Here is a 17840-nt window from a genome sequence, read left to right on the forward strand (position 1 = left end):
GGGAGAAGGTGAACATTGAGGAGATTTTCAGGGGAGCTATTGGGGTAAGTATTCCTCACTCATATTTGGTTTAATTCCATGATTTAGTCTTGAATTTCATAATTTAATTTGAGAAATTAGAGTGGAAATTGGGAAAAATGGAAGAAAACTTTGAGAATTCTTTTGGGGATTTGAATGGGCATTTGATGTCGGAATTTGATGATTTTGGTAAGTATAGACACGTGAGAGGACAAGGATTCTATTGATGTGATTTTTATCGGATTCCGAGATGTGGCCCTGGGGCCGGGTTTGGCCAATTTCGGGATTTTTGGTATAAATTGGATATTTTCGAATGGGCTTTGTTTCCTTAGCATATTTTGACGATATAAATCTACTTTTGGCTAGATTTAGAGCATTCGGAGGCCGAGTCGAGAGGTAAAGGCATCGCGGGCTAGAGCTTGGACCGGATTGAGGTGAGTAATGATTGTAAATGTTGTCTTGAGGGTATGAAACCCGAATTTCACATCGTTGTGCTATATTGAGGTGACGCACACGCTAGATAACGAGCGTGGGGTCGTGCACCATTGGGGATTATGACTTAGTCCATCCCGTATAACTGTTTTACCGTGTATTTGATTGAAAACTGTTTGTTATCATCATATTTTGGGCTGAATGCCATACTTAGGCCTCGTGCCAAATGTTTGGACCCTTAGGGGATTTTTACTGCTGTTTTCTCACTGTTTTGATTTTATAACTGTACTCTGTCATGCTATATTCTACTGTTTTGGGCTGAACATCATATTTTTACTGTGGCTGAGTAGCTTTTAGAGATTTTTGACTGAATAGGTCCTAGGGCCTGTGTTATGAGGTTATTATGGGATCGGGCTGCACGCCGCAGTAGTGTTGTACTGATTTATGATTATGAGGTTGAGGGCCTGAGTTGTATGCCACAAGGTGGCTTGATATGAGGCCGAGAGCCTATTGATTATGCGACGAGATGGCTTGATATTGTGCTTGGGTCGTAAGGGGCCCCTCCCGGAGTTTGTACACCCCTAGTGAGCGTGGGTACCCAATTTGTGATGTGATATAGCCCGAGGGGCTGATGTTGTTCCATGTTATTTCCTAAGGGGATGATAAGAGTGATTGTGAGAAAGCCCGAGGGGCTAATTCTGTTGGTATATTTCCCGAGGGGCTGGTTTTATGTGTTTATCTTTTCTCACTGCTTTTTATTCGCTCGTTTATCTGTTAAAAGATGTTTTGAAGAAGCTTATACTGAACTAAGGTGTTTTTACAAGTTCTCGTTGTTTTATTGTATTGTATTGATTTTTTTCACTGCCTCCTTATAGCATTTTGCTGTGTTTTACATATTTTCTTATATCTCAGCTGCTTTTACTTTTATTACTCACTGAGTTGGTGTACTCACATTACTCCCTGCACCTTGTGTGAAGATTTAGTTAGTTCTTAACCCGGTAGCTGGTGTTGATTGCCCAGTAGCAGAGTCATTGGAGTTAGCAAGGTAGCTGCCCGACGTTCGCAGCACTACTTTTCTCCCTCTTATCTTCCTTAGATTGTATATAGTACATTCTTAGACTCTTGTTGTATAATCAAAAGATAGGAGAGCACCCCTTCTCCCGAAGTTATGGGGTCATTTTGCTCGTGACTTGTTACACCCCGATGTCGGACTTGTATATTATTTCTGCATTGTTCAATTAGACTTATATTTTGAGATATTTGATAAATTAAAAGCTTAAAAACAAATTATTATTGATTAAATGGTTAATTCAGGAGTTGTGTCAGCTGGCCTAGTTTCACGATAAGCGCCATCACGACCAGGTCAGTTTTTGGGTCGTGACAATGCAAATTCTATGAAATACTATATGGCTGTAACATATGACATTCTTGGCTAAATTTTGAGGTCTGTTAAACTTTTCTTTAATGTAACTTGACTTGTTGAAACTTATTTTAGTGTTCGATCTATCTTGACTTATTAGTGATCTGCAATAATATTTGTTTTGACAGTCTGAACTTCAGAATCGTCAAAGTTCCGGCGAAACACCAGATGATACATTTAGGGCTGTATTTTGAAAGGAGCAGCTTGGTCGGGTTAGATGCTATGGTAGATCGGTGATGACAAGCTCTCTGAAAAAAGATGAAGAAATCACCAAGCTTAAACAACATCATGCCAATGAAATAACTTCTCTGAAGGAAGAAATGCGATGTTGTTTTAGTCAATTGGTGAAAAATAACCCTGGACTGGATTTTCATGATATACAAGGGTGTGTTGGATCTAATATTCCTTCACCGGTTGATGCAAGTAGTGCACGAGCTATGAGAGGCCATAATCTACCACATTCTTCTGGCTCAACTCATGTCCCGAGTCTTGAAAAGGTATTTATATTTCATCAGATAGTATGGTAGGGGTAAATTTGATCTGATATATAACAAAGATAAAATATAGACAATATTTGAAAGCAGAGGGTATATTTGGCCCTTTTCCCTTGTTATTAAATTAAGTGATTGTTGCGATTATAGAAGGAGATAGGTAAAATGTATTTAATTCACATTTTTGCTTCTCTTTCACTTGTATATCTTTTTGTGTTTGACATTATTATGCTATAGTAGTGAAATAAAATCTCATTAGTTCTTAGTAAGATATAACCAGTGCATATTATATATTTTTTTCTTTCTAATTTTTAATTTTATTTTGAATATGTAGGAAAATACGGGTGATGTAATTGAAAATGGTGGCCACAAATCAATTTGATTCATTAAAGTGAATGGTGAAGACCTTTTGAGCAATTATGATATTTATTTTTAATTTATACTGATATTATAAATATGAAGACATTTGGTTTTGTAGAGGTCTTTGCTAGTGAACTTGTTGAACCAACAGTGCTTTATTACTATAGATAGTACGCAAAGTATGTTTTTTGTTGAAGTTTATTTCAAGTATTTGCATTTGAATTATTTTTATTCTGTTACTTATTATCTAAATTTAATGCTTGAGACCATAATATATATATTTATATATATAAACAAATATAATTTTTTATATTTGTGTGTGTGTGTGGAAAGAATTTAATGTAAACAAATATAATTTTTTAAGCATAAAATTATGGCTAATATAAATATTTAAAAACTACTTCGTAGTATAGACAAAATTGTCACGCTTAGAAAGAGTGGACATAGGGATTGTGCATTTGGTGTTGTTAATGATAAATGTTGCTCTAGATGCCACACTTCAAAAGTGTAGTCTATAACATGACAAAGATCACGCTTCACATGTATAGCCTTATGTCATAAAAGGCGTGGCTATATGAGAAAATATAAGTGTGGCTTTTGTACCGTATAGGCCACAATTTTAAAGTGTGGCTTCTAAGGCAATACCTACAAAGTGTGGCCAATAGTCAAAGGTTACGATACTTTAGGCCACCCCCCAAAAAGCATTGCCTAAAGCCGTAAAGTGTTGCCTTTGACCAAATGCTACACTTTTTGGCATTTTAGGCCACACATCTCTGGGGTGGTTGGAGGCCTAAAATGTTGTAGTATTGTGTGCAAAATTTAAGGTCAATCGAACTTGATTTGGTAGATTTAGGCATCAGTTATGGAAGTTTGAAGTTTCAAGCTTATTGATTTCGAATTGAGGTGTGATTTGTCGTTTCGATGTTGTTATGTGTATTTAATACCTCAAGTAGGTCCGTGTTATAATATTGGACTTGTTGGTATGTTCAAACAGAGTCTCGAGGGGCTCGGGTGAGTTTCGGATAGCTTTGGGTTGTGTTGCGCTCGTTTTTAATATTTTGACGTCGTTTTTCAAGCATAAATGGTATTAAATTAAGCAAATGAACTTCGATTTTTGTTTTTATTGAAGTATTAGATACGTATCATAATTACGGAGTCATAGCAAAAAGAATCATCGAATTTGGAAATCGTATGAGGATTTTATGGTCATTTTGCTAAGAAGTGGGTTGCCAGATTTTTTAGATTAATAATGAAATTGCCACTGAATTCATATTTAAAAATCTGCACTATTTTCAACTATTGAAATTAACATATCTCCTTCAATATAAGGTTAAATGGAGTGATTCAAGAGCCTAACTTAACTAAAATTTCACAAAGAATAATTGGAGGCATCAAAAATGAGTTTCAAGATCGTTTGGCATGAGAATCGAGGCAGAATAACTGGCAGAAAAATATATAAAATAAGGATTTGTTCATTGGGTCATATTTTGAGTTGGGGAGCTTGGATTTGGGTGATTTTGGAGGCGATTTTCACCATATGTATTGGGGTAAGTGTTCTCTACTCGTTTTTGGTTATATTTCATGAATCCATCTTCATTTTTGGCATTTGATTGATGATTTCAAAGTGAAATTTGAGGGGTTTTGCCTAAAGTTTTATAAAATGAAATTTTAAGTTTTCAACATTGATTCGGAGTCGGAATTAGATGAAACTAGTATGGTTAGACTCATAATTGAATGGGTTGTCGAAGTTTAAGAGTTTTGTCGGGTTCCGAGATGCGGGGCCGCATTGGACATTTTGGCCGATTTTGGGCTTTTGATTAAAGATTTGACCTTTTTCGATTGGGATTGGTTGCTTTAGCATTGTTTGATGTATTTGAGCTATTTTTGGTTAGTTTTGAGCCATTTGGAGGTCGGAACGCGCGAGATGGCATTTTTGGAGCATTGCTTGGCTTGCTCGGTAATGGAATTGGCTTGTTTGAGGTAAGTAACGATTGTAAACCTAGTCCTGAGGGTATGAAACCCCGGATTTCACATTGTTTTACTATTTTGAGGTGACACACATGCTAGGTGACAAGTGTGTGGGCGTGCATCATTGGAGATTATGACTTGGTCGTATTTGACTTAAATTATATGATACTTTTTTATTTTAGAAAGAATTTCCTATAAACTGGGTTGAATGCCATATTTGGGCCTTGTGCTAGAGCGGATTGGACCCTTAGAGGCTTTTTCTTGTTATCCTCTCACTACTTTTTATTCAATATCTATACTCATTCTTGTTGTGTTTACTGATTTCATAACTCAGTATTTATTACTCTGTTTTAATGCATAAAATGATATTTGGGTTGAGCACCTTGTTTTACTAATAGCCCGAGTGTCTTGAGAGGTTTTTGACTAAGTGAGACTGAGGGCCTATGTTTTGAGGATATTATGGGATCGGGCTGTACGCCGCAGCATGTTGTTATTTACACATGATTTTTGTGAGGCTGCGAGCCTGATTGATTTATGCCACGCGGTGGCTTGTTATGAGGCCGAGGGCCTGATTGATTTATGACACGAGGTAGCTTGTTATAGCATTTGGGCTGTAGGAGCTCCTCCGGAGTCTGTACACCCCCAGTGAATGCGGGTATCCTAAGTGAGTGATATGATGTTTTGCCCGAGGGGCTGTTTGTGATTCATGTTTGCCCGAAGGGCTGTTCACGAGTGATGTTTGCCCGAGGGGTTATTTAAGATTTATATTTCCCGAGGGGCTGTATACGAGTGAATTTTGCCCGAGGGGCTGTTTATATTTTCATCATTTTTACTCACTACTTCATCACTTCGTTTGAAAACTGTTGAAAGATATTTTAAACAGTTTTGCTGACACTAGATTTAAATGAGCTGAGTAGATTCAAAACCCTGATTTTTAAAGCATGTTGTATTCTATTGAGATTTCATGATGTGAACTGTATACGTTTTATTACTCGTCACTACTGGTTAGCCTTTATTTACTTTGGTTACTTACTGAGTTGGCGTACTCACGTTACTCCCTGCACCTCGTGTGCAAATCCAGGTGTTTCTAGACTCGATAGAGAGTGTTGATTGATCAATTACAGATCCATTGGAGTTAGCAAGGTAGCTGTCTGGCGATCGCAACCCTACTTTCCTCCCCCTTATCTTTCTTTAGATATATTTAGTTATTTTCTAGACTATGTTGGTCTTGATATTGTCAGATACATTATAGTAGATGCTCATGACTAGTGACACCTCGATGTCGGGCTTTTTTTTTCCACACGTTTGTTTTGATTTGAACTCCTTATGAAGGTTTTATGTTAAGTAGCTTGGAATTTTCTTAAAAATAAAAAATATCATTTTGTTCTAGTAGTGTGTCGGCTTGCCTAGTACCACGATAGGCGCCATCATGACGGGGTTAGTTTTGGGTTCTGACAAGTTGGTGCAGAGCCTAGGTTACATAGGTATCACGAGTCATGAGCAGGTTTAGTAGAGTCTCTAGGATCAGTACGGAGACATCTGTACTTATCTTCGAGAGGCTGCAAAGCCTTTAGGAAATCCCACATTCTTGAATTTATCGTGTACATTGATTTAGCTTGAAATGTAACTCTTGAAATTCCTTCCACGCATTCGTATGCGCGCATGAGCGCTCAGTATCAGTTGTGCATCGATGGCTTGTGATTCCCTGAACGAGAGGCGAGATGTGATTTTTGTGTGTTGATGTTGGGCCGGTATGGAGGGCTTGGGGCCGGGTTTTGCTTGTAGCTTGAGCACTGAGGTGTTGATTGTGTGAGCGTATGTTTTTGGATTTATATATTCGGTAGTGTCCCTATTATTGGAAGTGATGGTTGGATGGCTACGTGATGAGAATGATGCGATTGTGAGATGTGTATATATGATTTGGATGTGATGACGAGGGTCTGCTTGAGGGTAGAAAGAACTATTTGGTGCTTGATTTCCATCTTGATTTGATGTACAGCCTGAGTTATGGGTGTGTTGAAGGATCTTTTCATGTTGTTTAGTTGGGGAATGAAGTAGATTTCATGTCGTGATATGAGTTTAGACTCAGGAAGATTAAGTAATTCCGTGATGTTTATGACAGTGGAAGGGTATAAAAAGATGTTAGTTTGAGATGAAGCGGGTGGGTTATCTCCTGCGGGGTGTCCTAAGGGTGTGTGATCCCTATGTTGTTTTGTAGCGAGTCCTCCTTTACCAGTGAATTATATGTGCTGTAGATTGAGTTTGGATCGCGTATAAGAGTTGTCTTTACTATTACGAGGGTAAATGCAAGATTTTTAGATGATTTGAAGTACTAGATGGTTTGTGTTGTACAAGCTTATGAAGGATTTAGTTCAATCTCACTATGGTATTATGGCAGTAATAGAGTATGGGCATTGTGAGTTTTGTGTATTTTGACCTATGGTTTTGAGCTAAGTTGGGGAGTCTACTATTGATAAGTTGATTGCGCGGCTAAGTGTCGTATCAGTTTCAATTTGAGGTATATTGGCAAATCAGTTATGGCTTGTAGGGGTTGAGATCGAGGATGACTCGAGTAAAGGAAATTTTGGATAGGGGTTGTGTTATGCTTTATGGGTGTATAAGAATCATGGAATGACTTGAGTTGTTATTAGTGAAGGATGTAATGTGCATGGAGCATGGATTTATTTGGTTGCATTAAGGTGGGGTTACATCCTTGGGTGTTGGAATGCTAATGGGGCTTAGGTCGATCGGCCCGTTTGATCAGTCTAATAGAGATTTGAGCATAGTGGATAACTCTTGAGAATGGTTCTAATGAATTTAAGATTTATAGGTGACAATTGAGAATTTTTGCGGGTTTGTATGTGGCTAGAAGCTGAGAGTTACATTGGATGTTGTCGAGGCTTGCAGTATTTATACATCATTGTGGAGTCTATATTTCAGTATCAGGAAAGTAAGATGAACAACTTGAAATTAACAGAAGGTCTCTTCGGAGTGGGTATCTCGGTTGTGGTACTTTTGGGGTGCTTAAGAGAGCATTCAGTGGCTTGTAAGCCTTAGGGTAGTGTGGTTTATGTTAGGGTATCGTGTGGTGAGTCTAGGTTGAGGATTGAGGTATTATGGCGAGGAGAAGTATCAATGTGAATGCAATTCAGAAGGAACTCGGATGTATAGGACAGCTTGGTAGTAGGTTGGATCGGCAAGGTAATGGGTATGATTAGTTCTTTGGGTGTTTATGAGGTAATGAGTTTCTACAAGTGTTTCGTGGCAATGCTTTTGAGTTTTGGTGACCTGCCTAGCTTGGTTGGGTTAGAAGGATTTAGTCCTGACGGTTTGGATTTGAGTAAATGGGATTTAGAGAGTTCTTGATGGCTTCTATCATGGTTTGAGAGGTATATCTTCTACTGGCATGAGGAGCATGTGATGTTTAGTGATCTTCTCCTAGATGGGGTCAAATGGAAAGTTCTTGGATAGTTGAGTACGTAGTTGCTTGTGACTCGGAGTGGATTATGAAGTTCTTATATTTATTATGGGATGGCATGGTATATGCGGTATGTTGTGTAGGACTGAGATTTACATGTGTAAGGTCACGGTTCAATTCTCAAAGGAAGGTCATAAATTCTTAGGCAACATGGACAGTTTCAGATGACTAGGTAAACGATATTACTAGCCGGTATGGTTTGATGAGAGTATACATTTCAGAAAGGGCGATGTGTGGGAGTTATGGATACTTTATTGATATTGCGACACTCTCTTGTTTGATCGACTGCTGGAGTTCAAATTTTGCTTTGTGGAATAGAAGAATTTTAGAAGTATTCCTCGTAGTGTGACTGTGTAGTTGGAGAAGTGTGGGAATTCAGGCGGTGGAGTTGAGATCGGAGATGGTGATTCATATATTCTATGGATTTGGAGACTGTGAGTTCTCGTGAGTAGATTGTTTCGTGGTTGTGGACCGTAAAAAGTAGCCAAGGTTAGTCAGAGGTTAGTATGTGTTGTGATTTAGTCATTGTAGACTTTCGAAGGGTTATTTATCTATCGTGGGGGACCAGAGCTAACTTGGGGTTCATTGGTAGGACCAACATGGAGGTGTGTTCTGCATTGGGTCGGATTTGTTGACTCTGAACTGCTATTATTGAAGGATGTGCCATTCGATTGTTGTTGAGCTTATTCGTGTTATAGAGTGATCTATGAGCTACCTTCTGTGTTGCGAGGAGTTGTGATTGTTGGTTATATGCACATATGGTGCGGTTCTATTTGGTCTTTATAGCGGGATTTGAGTGAGACGGGTATTTGGGTGTTGCATGATTGATTGTGATTTGGATATGTTTTTTTAAACTGGCATGGCATTGCGTCATTTGCTTCTCCGTGGTTATGGTAATTTACTTTTGGTACTAGACATCAAATTGCCCGTGGTTGATGATTTTGAGCTTGGTGACTTGAGGTGTCTTGTGTGGACTAGTGTTTGGATAGGGTTGCGTATTGCAGCGAAGTTTTGTGGAGGCATGATCCTCCGGGTTAGATTCGTGTGTTCTGGTTCTACGATGTGTGATAGGTTCTCAGCATTATGTTGTGGTGGTATTGGTGAGCTTGCGGTACAGCTATCTCATTTGAGTCATTTTTACATGATTTAGGTATATTTGGACTGTTGCTTATGATGCGTGGGTCGCACGGGTTGTGTCTTTAGATTGTATCGATTTGTCATGTCACTAGAGTAGTCGTGTTGGATGAGATGAGGTCATTGGGATCAAGAATGAATACGATCGGATTTGATTTCAGCATGTTGGAAGGATAATATCGTGATTCGGCTTAGAAATTTACTATGGTCCTTGCCGAAGGAGAGGGAGCTCCATGACTAGTTGATATGAGGAATGGTTATGACTTTCTGCATGTTTCATTCATCGTTGACAGTATACGAAAGTGTTGGAATAAGGCTTTGTGTCACGACCCAATTCCCGAACCCGGTCGTGATGGCACCTCTCGTGAAGACAAGGCCAGCCAAACTAAACAGAACACCTCTCGTAAACAGTTAAATATCATAAACAGTAATAACATATACTGTAATCTTCATAAATTACGAAATTTAACAAAACAACAGTAGAAACCATCCCAACACAGCCCAAACCAGAGTGTCACAAGTCACGAGCATCTATAAGAATGAAATTTCCACTTTACAGTCTAGAAATACACTGAACAAGAATAATGAATAACATAGAAAGACAGTGGTGCTGCGAACGCTGGCAGTCACCTCGCTAAAACCTCTACAACTCTGCCTCCACACAGTCAATACCCGCTACCGGGTGAATAAATACCTGCAACTGCACATGAGGTGCAGGGAGTAAAGTGAGTACTCCAACTCAGTGAGTAATAAAGGTGAATAATAACTGAACATCAAGAAACCACGTAAAGCAACCGACATGCTATATAGAAGCAGTGTAAAAACTCCTTGAGAAAAAAACCAGTGAAACTGTGAATTCTTCCGAAAATACCTTGGCTCAGTTTTAAACCTCTTTTGAAAATGATCTTTTTCAACAGTTGTGAAATAATTTCAAAACAATTAGTGCCGCTATGCACAGAAATCCGCCCCTCGGGCACAAATATCACAGTTAAACAAGTAAAAGACAAGTATGCAAAATGAACATATAAACCTCGCCCCTCGGGCAATCATATAGAATAGTAGCAGCCCCTCGGGCACAATTAGTTCCTGGTCAGCCATTGTTACCTGACCGCACGGTGTTATTCCTGGTCAGCCATTGTTACCTGACCAAATTGCATCATACAGTGTCATTGTTACCACTGTTTCAAGTCACTGTTGCGGCGCGCAGCCCGATCCATGCTTTGTCCAGAAATCATAATAAGCCCCTTGGGCATTTGTAAAACATTAGTTCTCAGCCCGAAATATCATTTAGAAATATCATTTAAGTTTTCAAATCTTAGAAAGATGGTTGAGTTGCAAAACAGTATTTAAAACCTTGAACTAAGATCGAATAATATGCAAAATATGCCAAGACAGTGATATCAGTCCCTGAAGGATTCAAATAATTGGCGCGAAGCCCAGATATAACAAATAAATCCAAGTAGGAGGATTATCAAGTAAGGTCTAGCCGAAAAACACAATAGAAACATCTCTCGGGACAGACCAAGTCACAATCCCCAATAACAAACGACCCCTCACTCGTCATAGGGTGCGTGTCTCACCTCACTATAGCACTACGATGTGCAAATCCGGGGTTTCAAACCCTCAGGATATCATTTACAATCATTACTCACCTCGAACCGGTGAAATCTCTAGCTCGCGACACCTTTACCCCTCCAATCGGCCTCCACGCGTGTCGAATCTAACCAAAATCAGAGCGAATACATCACAATATGCTAAGGGGACAATACCCAATCGAAAACAATCGAAAAATATCAAGAATCTCGAAATTAGCAAAACCCGAGCCCCGGGCCCACATCTTGGAATCGGGTAAAATTTACATTTTTAGAATCCTCATGCCCTCACGAGTCTAACCATACCAAAATTATCCAATTCCGATACCATTTGGTCCTTCAAATCATCATTTTACATTTTTGAAAGGTTTCACAATTTTCTTCCCAAATTCCATCTCAAATCACGAATTAAATGATGAATTCAGTGATAGATTCATGTATTCTAGCCAAATCTGAGTTAAAATCACTTACCCCGATGAGTTCCTTGAAAAACCTTCGAAAAATCACCAAAATCCGAGCTCTCTAGGTCAAAACATTAAATAAAACTCAAAACCTCGTATTTATATAGTACCCTTCAGATTCCGACACCACTGACCGCATAAAAATGACCGCGGTTCGCGCAAAATCAGCGGGGTCCACGCAAAAATGACTGTGGTCGCGCAGCTTTAGACTGCAGTAACAGGCTTCAGTATTTTGGCCATACCTTTCTCTACATGTATCCAAATTGCGATATCTTTACCTTTGTGGAAACTAGACACGAAGGACTACAACTTTCGTTTTTGAATCACCTCAAAATTCCTTGTGGATCAAAAGATATGAGCTTCCGAAGTAGTACTAGAAACCTGCAGTCTTCAGTGACCGCGGTCCGCGCCCACTTTGACGCGGTCAGCGCTGGCCAGCGCACCCAGCGCGAAAAGGAGCGCGGTCCGCGCCACAACTGCTGCCCCCTCCATTTTTTAAGTTCCGGGGTGTCCGTACTCGCTCAAAACTCACCCGAAACATGCCCGAGGCCCCCGGGACCTCAACCAAAAGCACCAACGCGTCCTAAACATTATTCAATCTCATTCCAATCATCAAAACACCTCGACTAACACCAAAAATCCTCAAATCACATCGAATTCAAGCCTATGAATCTCAAGAACTTTCAAATTCCAATTTTGATCAAAAACTCAACCAAACCACGTCCGAATGACCTCAAATTTTGCAAACAAGTCCAAAATGACATAACGAAGTTACAGAAACTCTCGGAATTCCATCCCAACCCTCGGATCAAAATCTCACCTATCAACCGGAATTCGCCAAAATACGAACTTCCGCCAATTCAAGCCTAATTCTACACCGCACATCCAAAACCACTTCTGATCACTATCCTAAGTCACAAATCACCTCCCAAAGCTAACCGAACCATCAGAACTCACATCCGAACCCTCTAACACATAAGTCAACATCCGGTTGACTTTTCCAAAATAAGCCTTCCTTAAAGTGACTAAGTGTCTCATTTCCTATCAAAACCAATCCGATTTAACTCTAACACACCGAAGACTGATAACGAAACATGAAGAAGCATAAAATGGGAAAGACGAAGCGGTTCTCATGAGACGACGGGTTGGGTCGTCACACTTTGATTTGATAAGAGGTTTATTACCGGAATTGGGTTGTTTAAGCACCTATTGTGATTAGAAGTTATCGCTATGAGTGTTTAAGTTATGTGGTATATCATGTGATTTTCATCTTGAATTGCGGTTATGGCTTGATACAGTGTGTTCAGACTTATTCAGTGTGTAGATGTGAGATTCTGATCTTATAGATAATTTTGGAAGTGAAAAATTGGATCTAAGGTTATGGGCCAGGGTGAATTGTGAAATTTCAATTATGTTGTGTTATCGGACCTATATGGGATAGGGTGACGTGGGATCACCCCCGGGTATGTGCATGGTAAGGTTACACAGTGATTTGATGGTTTTCGGAACAACTCTAGGCATGTTCGAGGACGAACGTATGTTTAAGTGGGGGAGGATATAACGACCCGACTGGTTGTTTTGAGCATTTGCACTTCGCTCGCAAGTTCTCGGGCATGACTAGCCTTGCATGATGTATTATAACTTATGTAAATCATCGGTTTTGATTTTCAGGATAATCGGAATAGATTTGGAAGAACAATTCTCAGCTTAAAGTTTTAAATTTGAAAGATTTGACCAAGTTTTGACTTTTTAGTTTTCGATCTCGGATTTGAATTTTTATAATTTGGTTAGCTCCGTTAAGTGATTTTGGACTTGGGAGAGCGTCCGGAATGTGATTTGGAGATCCGTGGTAGAATTAGGCTTGAATTGGAAAAATTGGAAATTTAGTGACTCGGTCGGCAGTGGAAATTTTGATATCGGGGTCGGAATGGAATTTCGGAGGTTGGATAGGTTCGTAGTGTCATTTGTGACTTGTGTGCAAAATTTGAGGTCAATCGAACTTGATTTGATAGATTTCGGCATCAGTTGTGGAAGTTTGAAGTTTTAAGTTTATTGATTTCGAATTGAGGTGTGATTCGTCGTTTCGATGTTGTTATGTGTATTTTGAGGCCTCAAGGGGATCGGGTGAGTTTCGGATAGGTTTGGGTTGTGTTGCGCTCGTTTTTGATGTTTCGACGTCATTTTTCAAGCATAAATGGTATTACATTAAGTAAATGAGCTCCGATTTCTGTTTTTATTGAAGCATTAGATACGTATCGTAATTATGGATCTATGGCAAAATGAATCATCAAATTTGGACATCATATGAGGAATTTATGGTTATTTTACTAACGGAAAAGGGTTCAAAATGCCCCTAAATTATTGGAAAAGGTTTAAAAATATTCTTCATCTACCTATTGGGTTAAAAATACCCCCCCCCCCCCATCCACTTTTTTGTTCACTTATGCTCTTTGACCGTTAAGTCAATGCTGAATTAAACTATTTTTTCAAAAACGAAAATATTTTGTTGAAAATATTTTTTTCTGTTTTTAAAAAACGAAAATGTTTTATTAAAAACATTTTTTTCTGTTTTTACAAAATAATTGCTTTAAGAAAACTGAAAAAAATGAAAAAAAAAATACTTTTTCTAAAAACTGAGAAACAAATAAAAATAAAAAGTTTTTACTAAAATAGTGGACTATTGGTGCATTAGTTTAAAAAAATAAAAATATTTTGCAAAATATTTTTTCATAAGTTTTACAAAAAGAATAATAATTATTTTTAATTTAGCATTGACCTAACGGTCAAAGGGCATACATGAACCAAAAAAATGGATGGAGGGATATTTTTAGCCCAATAGGTGGATGAAGAGTATTTTTAAATCTTGTCCAATAGTAAGGGCATTTTGAACCCTTTTACGTTTTACTAAAAATTGAGTTGCTAGATTTTTCAGATTAATTATGAAATTGCCACTAAATTCGTATTTAAAAATCTGCACTATTTTCAAATATTGAAACCAACATATCTCCTTCAATATAAAGTCAAATGGAGTGATTCAAGAGCCTAACTTGACTAAAGGTTCACAAAGAATCCATTGGATGCATCAAAAATGAGTTTCGGGATTGTTTGGCATGAGAACCAAGGCAGAATAACTATCAAAAAAATATATAAAATAAGGGTTTGGTCATATTTTGAGTTGGGGAGCTTGGATTTGGGCGATTTCGAAGGCAATTTTCACCAAATGTATTGGGGTAAGTGTTATCTACTCAATTTTGGTTATATTTCATGAATCCATCTTCGTTTTTGGCATTTGATTGATGATTTCAAAGTGAAATTTGAGGGTTTTTGCCTAAAGTTTCATAAATTGAATTTTTAAGTTTTGAACATTGTGTCGGAGTCGGAATTAGATGAAACTAGTATGGTTGGACTCATAATTGAATGAGTTATCGGATTTTGTGAGTTTTATCATGTTCTGAGATGTCGGCCCGGGTTGGGCATTTTGGTCGATTTTGGCCTTTTGATTAAAGATTCGACCTTTTTCGATTGGGATTGGTTGCTTTAGCATTGTTTGATGTATTTGAGTTGTTTTTGGTTAGTTTCGAACCGTTCGGAGGTTGGAACGCGCGAAATGGCATTTTTAGAGCATCGCTTGACTTGCTCGGTATTGGAATTCGCTTGTTTGAGGTAAGTAACGATTGGAAATCTAGTCCTGAGGATATGAAACCCCAAATTTCACATTGTTTTTCAATTTTGAGGTGACACACATGCTAGGTGACAAGCGTGTGGGCGTGCATCATTGGAGATTGTGACTTGGTTCGTCCCGTATAAACTATAAGTTGCGTATTTGACTTAAATTATATGACACTTTTGTGTTTTAGAAAGAATTTCCTATAAATTGGTTTGAATGCCATATTTGGGCCTTGTGTCAGAGCTGTTTGGACCCTTAGGGAGGTTTTTCTTATTATCTTCTCACTATTTTTAATTTAAGATCTATACTCAGTCATGTTGTATTTACTGATTTCATAACTCAGTCTTTATTACTCTGTTTTGATGCACAAAATGATATTTGGGTTGAGCACCCTATTTTACTGATAGCCCAAGTGGCTTGAGAGGTTTCTGACTGTGTGAGGCCGAGGGCCTGTGTTGTGAGTATATTATGGGATCGGGTTGCACGCCGCAGCATATTGTTATTGACACATGATTTTTGTGAGGCCACGAGCCTGATTGATTTATGCCACGAGGTGGCTTATTATAGCACTTGGGTTGTAGGAGCTCCTCCGGAGTCTGTATACCCCCCCGTAAGCACGGGTACCCTGAGTGAGTGATATGATGTTTTGTCCGAGGGGCTGTTTATGATTCATGTTTGCCCGAGGAGCTGTTTATGAGTGATGTTTGCCCAAGGGGCTGTATACGAGTGAGTTTTGCCTGAGAGTCTGTTTATATTTTCCATTTTTACTCACTGTTTCATCACTTCATTTGAAAACTATTGAAAGATATTTTAAACAGTTTTACTGAAAATGGATTTAAATGAGCTGAGTAGATTAAAAATCCTGATTTTAAAAGCCTGATGTATTCTATTGCGATTTCATAATATGAACTGTATATGTTTTATTGCTCGTCACTGTCACACCTCCTTTTTACGCGCCCGGGGGCGCAAGGGAGTTTTTTTTTCCAGTTAAAGGACAATCGAAACGGGATTTGTTTATTTGTTTCAGAGTCGCCACTTGGGAGATTTAGGATGTCCCAAGTCACCAATTTAATCCCGAATCGAGGAAAATAATGACTCTATATTACAGTTTGTGTACCAGAAATCCGGATAAGGAATTCTGTTAACCCGAGAGAAGGTGTTAGGCATTCCCGAGTTCCGTGGTTCTAGCATGGTCGCTCAACTGTTATATCTGGCTTGATTATCTGATTTTATACAATTGTGTGAACTTATGTGCAAAATTTAACTTTCAACCGCTTTTATCGTTTACTGTTTTTATCAAGAATTGCAACGTTGTGAAAATGTATCTCGGACCGCGTTACAATCAATGTACCCGTGGTCGTTGACACACTTTGATTCCGTTGAGATTTGGATTTGGATCACATCAATGCGCACCCGAGTTTGAGGAAATTAAATTATTAAAGGCGCACCTAAAGCGACTAGCGTATTTATTTTGAGTAGGACCGTGGAATTCTACTAAACGGTCCATCCTGAATTCTAAACCATTTTAAAGCAAATATTTACTGAGGGCCCCGCAATTTGTTTTTTTATTTGGCGAGGCTCATCTCATTCTTATTTTTTAAAAAATGAATTTGCAACGTCATGGACACGCATCTCGAACCACGTCACAATCAATGTACCCGTGATTAGAAACACATTTCGACTCCGTTGAGAATTGGATTTGGGTCACATAAATGTGCACCCGAGTTTAAGAAGGTAAGATTTATTAAGGCGCATCCTAAAGAGTCTAACGTATTGTTATTTTAGGAGGGTTGTGAGATTTGCTAAACAACCCGTCCTGGAAACTAAATGCTTCGATAATATACATCTACCAAGGGCCCCGCATCTGCGCGTTTGGATTATTTCCGTCGAGGCTCATCTCGTTCTTATTTTAAAAGGATATCCTATAGCAACTACGTTTCTTGTCGTGTTTGTCCCTATCAATTGAAAACAGTAGATAGTCCTAATTAATTACATGTTTGAAGTTGTTTGTAACAACATTCAGAAAGGCTTAAAAATCTGAAACGGGGCTGCACGCACAGTCAGCCGAACAAGTAACCACGGGCCCAAATCCAGCCCAAGCGTGATTGGCCAGACCTGGGCCACTGCTTGTTCGATGCGAGCCTGCCGGGTCTGTTTTGACCCGGGCTCGACCCTCGTGGGGTTGAGATTGTAAACCGTGTTCTTTATCTAAAAAAAAAGGGGTTTAAACAATTATATATGGAATATTTATTGGAAAGGAAAGGAATTAATTTACAGTGTACGATTTTCATGCTTGGCATACATTACATGCTTATACTACACTATTGCACTAAATCTGAGATACAACCTATTGCCTTGGGCATACTCTTATCACCATCCTATATACACAATCTAACATTCAACTACCATTCGTTGACAGTTATTAGGCCTGAAGGCTATCTCCAGCATCCAAAACAAGCATAAAATTTTCTACATTACATGATATTTAAGGTAACAAACTATGTATATAAAAAAAACATTCTTCAGGTCTTTCATTTACATTCATGCTCAAATTTTCAGCTACATCTGACAGTGTATTGGGTGTGTACCTGGTATAGAAAGGAAAGGAAGAAAGGGAATAATCAGTTGAGTAGTGTGCCACAAACAACAGCAGCAGCAGACACACAGCAACAACCAACAACCACAAGTGTTTTCTACAGTCCACAGACAACCAGCAGTATTTCCCAGAACAAAAGAACCAACAGATAGTTGTGTACCAAACGAGCAAATCCCAGGAAAGAGTGATGAAATAAACAGCAATAACAGAGTATTCAATGCAG

This window comes from Nicotiana sylvestris, chromosome 1 (genome assembly GCF_000393655.2).
Source record: "Nicotiana sylvestris chromosome 1, ASM39365v2, whole genome shotgun sequence".
In the NCBI taxonomy this organism is placed as follows: Eukaryota; Viridiplantae; Streptophyta; class Magnoliopsida; order Solanales; family Solanaceae; genus Nicotiana; species Nicotiana sylvestris.